Genomic DNA, 6,984 nt, shown 5'->3' with positions numbered 1-6,984 from the left:
TCGACAACCTGGCATTCATCCCAAGACCCCTAATAAATTTAAGAAGTATAGTCGACGTTCATGGGACCAACAAATCAAACTCTGGAAGGTGGCTCTGCATTTTTGGGATCCTCCTGCTGAAGAAGGATGTGATTTGCAAGAAATGTATGTCTTTACTGCATTCTTATTCTGTGTTTCTCTGATTGGTGACTGAAGTGACTGAAGCAGCTGTGTGTCACTGGGACAGGAGGTTCTGACGCCAGGTACCCCAGCAGCTGTTGGGGAGCCGAGCAGCTGCTGCAGCTTAGTGCTGAGTTCTGTGCTGGGTCGGGGGCAGCCGGGGGGAGGAGTTTGCTTCCTGGATTGAATTAATGTTTTTGAACACGGTCAATCTGGGAATACACAGTTTTTGTTTGTTGTTGTAGTTGTTTTTCCCCTAAATTACAACAATGTCTGGAATTTGGTTTTCTCAAATATAAATATCCCAAAAAGTATCTGAGTCATTTCTGTTCAACCATGAAAATAAAAGATCTTAATTAAAGAAGGTTTTCTTTCCCTGTTGGCTTTTAAACTTGTGCCTAGTAGAAATGTCTCAGGCCTGAATTCCGCTTCATCATGGGAATATGGGCTGACCAGGGAGATAGAGTGATCTTATACCTCTCTTCGTCTGTGTGGGGTTTCTTCTCAGCTCCCCTCTGGTCCTGAGCCCCTCCCTTCCTCGGACACATTCTTCCAACAAACATTTGAGTTTCTATTCTGTGCTGGGAAATTTACTAGAGACTAGCATGTTTAAAATGCTTTGTAACGTGGCTTTACTGGTTTGGCCTGACAGAAGTGATTTGGGTTTTTTTCCAGTGTGACACCATTGTTCCATTCTCTGAATAGAAACTTGAAACAGTTAGTGATAATGTATAGTATGTTTCACCACAGTGCTTGTTTATCCCCATCAAAAATTGGGCTTATGAGTGCTTCTGTTTCCAAGGATGCTTGTGTGGTGAGCCCAGCAGATCTTTTTGCTGCTGCTTGTTGCCATTGGCTTTCTCTCTGCTGGATTGATTGGGCTGGGGTTGAGTCTGGCAAATAGTCATTGAAAGCTGACCCCTCAGGGAGCCTAGGGGACACTGTCAGTGTTGTAGCTGTACCACATGGGTGGGGTTTGTCTGTAGAGAATTCATCTGCGCCCTGTCTCCTGGCCTTGTTAAACTAGTGCCTGACACACCTGTTGAATTTCATTTCACAGACACCCTGTAGACCTTGAATCTGCAGAAAGCAGCTCCGAGCCCCAGACAAGCTCTCAGGATGACTTTGTAAGTACTTTCTTTGGATAAGTCTGTTGGGATTTGCAGGTGAATTGTTAACACATACTGTCTTACAAACTGAAGTTTGGGTTGGGTGTGGTGGCTCATGCCTGTAATCCCAGCACTTTAGGAGGCTGAGGTGTTGGCCAGGCTGGTCTTGAATTCCTGACCTCAGGGCAGATCACCTGAGGTCAGGAATTCAAGACCAGCCTGGCCAACATGGTGAAACTCTGTCTCAACAAAAATAACAAATAATAGCCAAGTGCGATGACGGGTCCCTGTAGTTCCAGCTACTCAGGATGCTGAGGTGGGAGAATTGATGGAACCTGAGAGCTGGAGATTGCAGTGAGCTGAGATCCCGCCATTGCAGTCCAGCCTGGGCAACAGAGTGAAACTCTTTCTCAAAAGCAAACAGAAAAACTGAAGTTTGGGCCGGGTGTGGTGGCTCACCCCTGTAATCCTAGCACTTTGGGAGGCCGAGGCGGGCAGATGACCTGAGGTCAGGAATTCAAGACCAACCTAGCCAACATAGTGAAACCCTGTCTCTACTAAAAATACAAAAATTAGCTGGGCGTGGTGGCAGGTGCCTGTAATCCCAGCTACTTGGGAGGCTGAGGCAGGACAATCACTTGAACCTGGGAGGCAGAGGTTCCGGTGAGCTGAGATCGTGTCATTGCACTGCAGCCTGGGCAACAAGAGCAAAACTCTGTCTCAAAAAACCCCACAAAAAACTGCAGTTTGATTCTGATGCTCACAGGAAAGGACTTCTACTTTTGATGACTCCCATCATCAAGATGTCAGAGATCATAAGATTGAATTCTGAGGTAATGACCTTAAAGGTTTTTAGTTCAGTCTAACAAATCAGTTTCACCATTTTCATTTATTTGAAGTCAAAGGAGCCAGCTGTGGTGGCATAGTCTGCATGCGGTCTCATCTACTCTGGAGGCTGAAGGAGGAGGATTGCTTGAGCTCAGGTTCAGGATCAGGGCTGCAGAGTCTCACTCTGTCACCAGGCTTGAGTGCAGTGGCACATTCTCAGCTTATTGCAGCCTCCATCCCTCAGGTTCGAGCAGTTCTCCTGCCTTGGCCAAGTAGCTGGGAACACGGGTGTGTGCCACCACACCTGGCTAAGTTTTGTATTTTTAGTAGAGATGGGGGAGGGTGTCTCACCATGTTGGCCAGGCTGGTCTCCAACTCCTGACCTCAAATGATCCACCCACCTTGGCCTCCCAAAGTGCTGGATTACAGGTGGGAGCCTTGTGCCTGGCCTGGACCCTCCAAAAAAGAGGCTGGGCATGGCATCTCACACCTATAAACTCAGCACTTGGGGAGGCTGAGGCAGGAGGATCGCTTCAGCCCAGGAATTAAGGATCAGCGTGGGCAACATATGGAGGCCCTGTCTCTACAAAAAAACAAATTAGCTGGGTATGGTGGTGCGTTCCTATAGTCTCACCTAGTTAAGCTAACATAGGAGGATTGCTTTAGCCCAGGAGGTCAGGGATGCAGTGAGCTGTGATCATATCACTGCACTCTAGCCTGGGTGACAGAGCAAGACCCTCTCTCAAAAAATAAATACCTACAATACATTAAGAAAAGAAAAGAAAAGCTTTTTCTCCGAGTCTGGGATCTACATGTGCATTGTCACTAGCATTCAGGTGTGGGCCATGCAGTCTGTGCTGGCATAGGAATTACCTGCTAATTGTTACCAAATAAGGGAGGAGTGCATTGTACCTAGGGATTTTCTTTACATTTACCAGTTTTGAAAAAAATACATGTTTGTTCAAAGCAGTGCACAAAATTGGCTCATGTCTAATTCTGTAGTTAATGATTGGGAGCATGTTCTTCTAGACCTTGCATGTGTACCAATGTACAGTAAAAAGATACTTTAGTGGTGTATGGTTTTTTTTTTTTTGAAACGGAGTCTTGCTCAGGTGCCCAGGCTGGAGTGTAGGAGTGTAGTGGCATGATCTCATCTCACTGCAACCACTGTTGCCCAGATTAAAGTAATTCTCCCATCTAAGCCTCCCAAGTAGCTGGGATTACAGGCACCCGCCGTCGTGCCCAGCTAATTTTTGTATTTTAGTAGAGATGGGGTTTCATCATGTTGGCCAGGCTGGTCTTGAACTCCTGGCCTTGGGTGATCTGCCCACCCCTGCCTTCCAAAGTGCTGGGATTACAGGCATGAGCCACTGTGCCCGGCCAACCTTTAGTATTTTTACAAAGAAGACTGTCCTAATTGCATGTGAAAACACCCAGCATATGAAGTGAAAAAGCAGGTTAAAAACTAGAAAAGGGGCTGGGTGTGGTGGCTCAGTCCTGTAACCCCAGCACTTTGGGAGGCCGAGTCAGGTGGATCACAAGGTCAGGAGTTCAAGACCATCCTGGCTAGGATGGTGAAACCCCATCTCTACAAACAACAACAACAACAACAACAACAACTAGAAAATGTAAACATTTGTTATAAAATTGTCATGCTTTCTGTAAGATCCTGTACTGTATTCGAACATAGAAAGATGCAGCTATGGCCCGGCGTAGTGGCGCATGCCTGTAATCCCAACATTTTGGGAGGCCGAGGTGGGCAGACCAAAAGGTGAGGAGATTGAGGTCATCCTGGCCAACATGGTGAAACCCTGTCTCTACTAAAATACAAAAAAAATTAGCTGGGTGTGGTGGCTCAGGCCTGTAATCCCAGCTACTCAGGAGGCTGAGGCAGGAGAATCACTTGAACTCGGGAGGCAGAGGTGACAGAGCTGACATTGAGCCGCTGCCCTCCAGCCTGGGTGACAGAGCAGGTTCATCCTCAAAAAAGAGAAAAGAAAACCATCTTAAAACGTATCAATTTAAACAGTCTCCTCCTGTCCTGAGACAGCCACTATTCGTGTTTTTTTCTAGGCTTTCAGAATTCTTTCTGTACTCGTAAAATGTGTCATGGCCGGGCGTAGTGACTAGTGACTCCTGCCTATAATCCCAGCACATTGGGAGGCCGAGGCAGGAAGATTACTTGAGCCTAGGAGTTCAGCATAGACTCTGACTCTGCAAAAGAAAAATAAAATGTGTGTACACCTAACTTCAGTGTATTGTAAATAGTACGTGTAGTTTCTCTTCTCAGTGTCATGAATAAAATCTATCTCGGTTGCATGTGAGGTGTACATGCTGTGCATTAAATCACAATTCACCATGTAAGCTGTGGGGTGTAGGAAGTGGCCTCTGTTTTCAGGGTGAGGTGAATGTCAGCTGACCCATGCTTCTGTCTTCCAGGACATGTACTCTGGCACACCCACTAAAGTTAGACACATGGACAGTCAAGCGGAGGACGAGTTTGATTTGGAAGCTTGTTTAACTGAACCCTTGAGAGACTTCTCTGCCATGAGCTAACTGCCACCTGGCGGCCAGGAAGAGAAACAGTTCCTCCCAGACCAGGTGGAAGGATGGCCAGGCGCCAAGCATGTGTGTGCACTTGTACCTGGTGGTTTCTCTGTTAGTAGTCCATTATTTCATGACGAATTGTTATTTTTGCCTTACTTTCTTAAGAAACATTAATTTTATGTATAGTGAGTGTATTTTGCATGTTTTAAAATTGTAAATGGAGCTAAATCCAAGCAAGGTTATACTTAAAGCAATCTTCCAGCAAGCGTAATTGCTTAATTCCTATCGTCCTCCAAGATGAGCAGACAAGTATACTTAACTAGTTTTCCACAGGCATCTTAAGTTGCTGCTTGTGAGATGAATTGTTTTGGATTTAACCATGTAATCTGTGGGACCACTTGAGAGTCAGCTACTTTTATAGGCACCAGACAAAGTACTCTGTCAGACACCTTTAATATCTTCATGGAGACTTAATTTTTGGCCTTTTATCAATATGTCACAGCAGAGCTCTGAAGTCAGATCATTCTTAAATTTAGCTGTTAAACTAATGGGTTTTATGTAAATTATACAGTCTTAATTTGGTACTTGTAAATAGCACTAGTCAGGCTCTTTATAATACTCTAAGAGTTGGGGCGGCAGAGCGATTTAGAAAGAACATTTTTAAACAGTTAAGTTACCTGTAAAATTGCTGTAAATGATGATGTGTACAGATTTTCTGTTTATTCATTTGTAAACTTCTTGTTAAGACTGTTATGTTTCTATTGCTTTTGTATGGGATATTGCAAAAATAAAAAGAACCCTCTTTAACTGATATAGGGTGTTGCCGGTTGGGCCAGCTGCCATCACAGCTGGCATCTTTGGAGGGTCAGAGTTAGGTCTGTCTTGGGTCTGAAGTGAGCGGCACTTGGTGAGGCGGTGTACAGCTGGAAAGAGAATTGTGACCATTCAGCCCTGCCCACCCCTCCTCCCCACACACACACTGGGTAAGGGGCCTTCTTTATTTTTATTTTATTTTTTATTTATTTTTGAGATGGAGTTTCACTCTCGCCCAGGCTGGAGTGCAGTGGCACGATCTTGGCTCACCACAACCTCCGCCTCCTGGGTTCAAGTGATTTTCCTGCCTCAGCCTCCCGAGTAGATGGGGTTAGAGGCATGCGCCACCACACCTGGCTAATTTTGTATTTTTCGTAGAGACAGGGTTTCTCCATGTTGGTCAGGCTGGTCTCAAACCACCAGCCTCCAGTGATCTGCCTGCCTCAGCCTCCCAAAGTGCTGGGATTACAGGTGTGAGCCACTATGCCCAGCTAATTTTTGTATGTTTAGTAGAGATGGGATTTCACTATGTTGGCCAGGCCGGTCTCAAACTGACCTCAGGTGATCTACCTGTCCCAGCCTCCCAAAGTGCTAGGATTACAGACTTCAGCCACCGTGCCCGGCTGCCGGGCACGCTTTCTTTCCAACGACAGTGCTTCTTTCTCCTCTGCAGAAGCCCAAAACAGTTACTCTGAAAAGTCCTGCTGGTATGGCTTCTAATGAACTGAACCCTATTAAGAGTCACAGAATTATATGGGCAGAAGCTGCTGCCAGGTTGGACTGAAAGGGCCAGGCAATACAAATTCAAGAGGCCTTGAACCCTGAAGTTCCTACCAGCAGGAAGCAGGGAGATGAAACTACAGCTGCGAACACAGGCCACCTTTCGTGAAAAGGATAGATAATTCAAAGGTGGAGCCATGAGCCGGGAAGCCTGGAGGAGTGAGGCTGGGCATAGTTGGGTGCAGTTGGGGGACTGCCAGGTGACGTGTGCCCAGTTGGGAGTTCAGACTTAACTGTGGGCCAGGGACTCCTGGGAGTGTCTGTGGCAGGTATCCTAGCTCTGCTGCTGCCATTTGGTGTCGGGGTGTGTGTGTGCGCGTGTGCTCGCAGTGTGGGTGGGCTGGGGGGGACCGGGGTGGGGACAGTCTTTAATGGAAAGAGGTTCAACATGGGAGCTGTCTGAGGAGCCTTGTCCATGAGGGAGTGGATTCAGATGAGATTCGGGACTTTGGGCTGATGCTGTGGTGGACGAACCTGGAGGCCTGGCAGGGGCTGAGTGTATCTTGCGTCCTTTGGCCTTCCAAAGTGCTGGGAGTACAGGGGTGAGCCACTGCACCTGGCCAAAATTCTTGGAATGCCCTTAAGTACTGAGGAAATCAATCTTCAGACTTCAGTTCTTGCCTCTTCACTGCTGTTAACGTAATCTGGTATTTTCTGTATGAGTGTTACAAATAACCAATGGGCTAGGATTGAGCTGTCTTTTTTTTTTTTTTTTTTTTTTTTTTTTTTTTTTTTTTTTTTTTTTTTT

At 46.3% G+C, this 6,984-nt stretch overlaps 1 long non-coding RNA gene across 1 annotated transcript; it reads left to right on the top strand.

Moving 5' to 3' along the window:
• On the top strand, positions 1–5,454 carry LOC108311567. The gene is made up of 3 exons (XR_001828276.1): positions 1–144; positions 1,220–1,286; positions 4,536–5,454. It is a non-coding gene; the product is annotated as an uncharacterized LOC108311567 (long non-coding RNA).
• The last annotated feature ends 1,530 nt before the right edge of the window (positions 5,455–6,984 follow it).

The sequence above is a fragment of the Cebus imitator genome, unplaced genomic scaffold (genome assembly GCF_001604975.1).
Source record: "Cebus imitator isolate Cc_AM_T3 unplaced genomic scaffold, Cebus_imitator-1.0 Scaffold117, whole genome shotgun sequence".
In the NCBI taxonomy this organism is placed as follows: domain Eukaryota; kingdom Metazoa; phylum Chordata; class Mammalia; order Primates; family Cebidae; genus Cebus; species Cebus imitator.
Note: the sequence above shows the minus strand (reverse complement) of the source record. Positions and strands in the feature narration are given on the sequence as shown.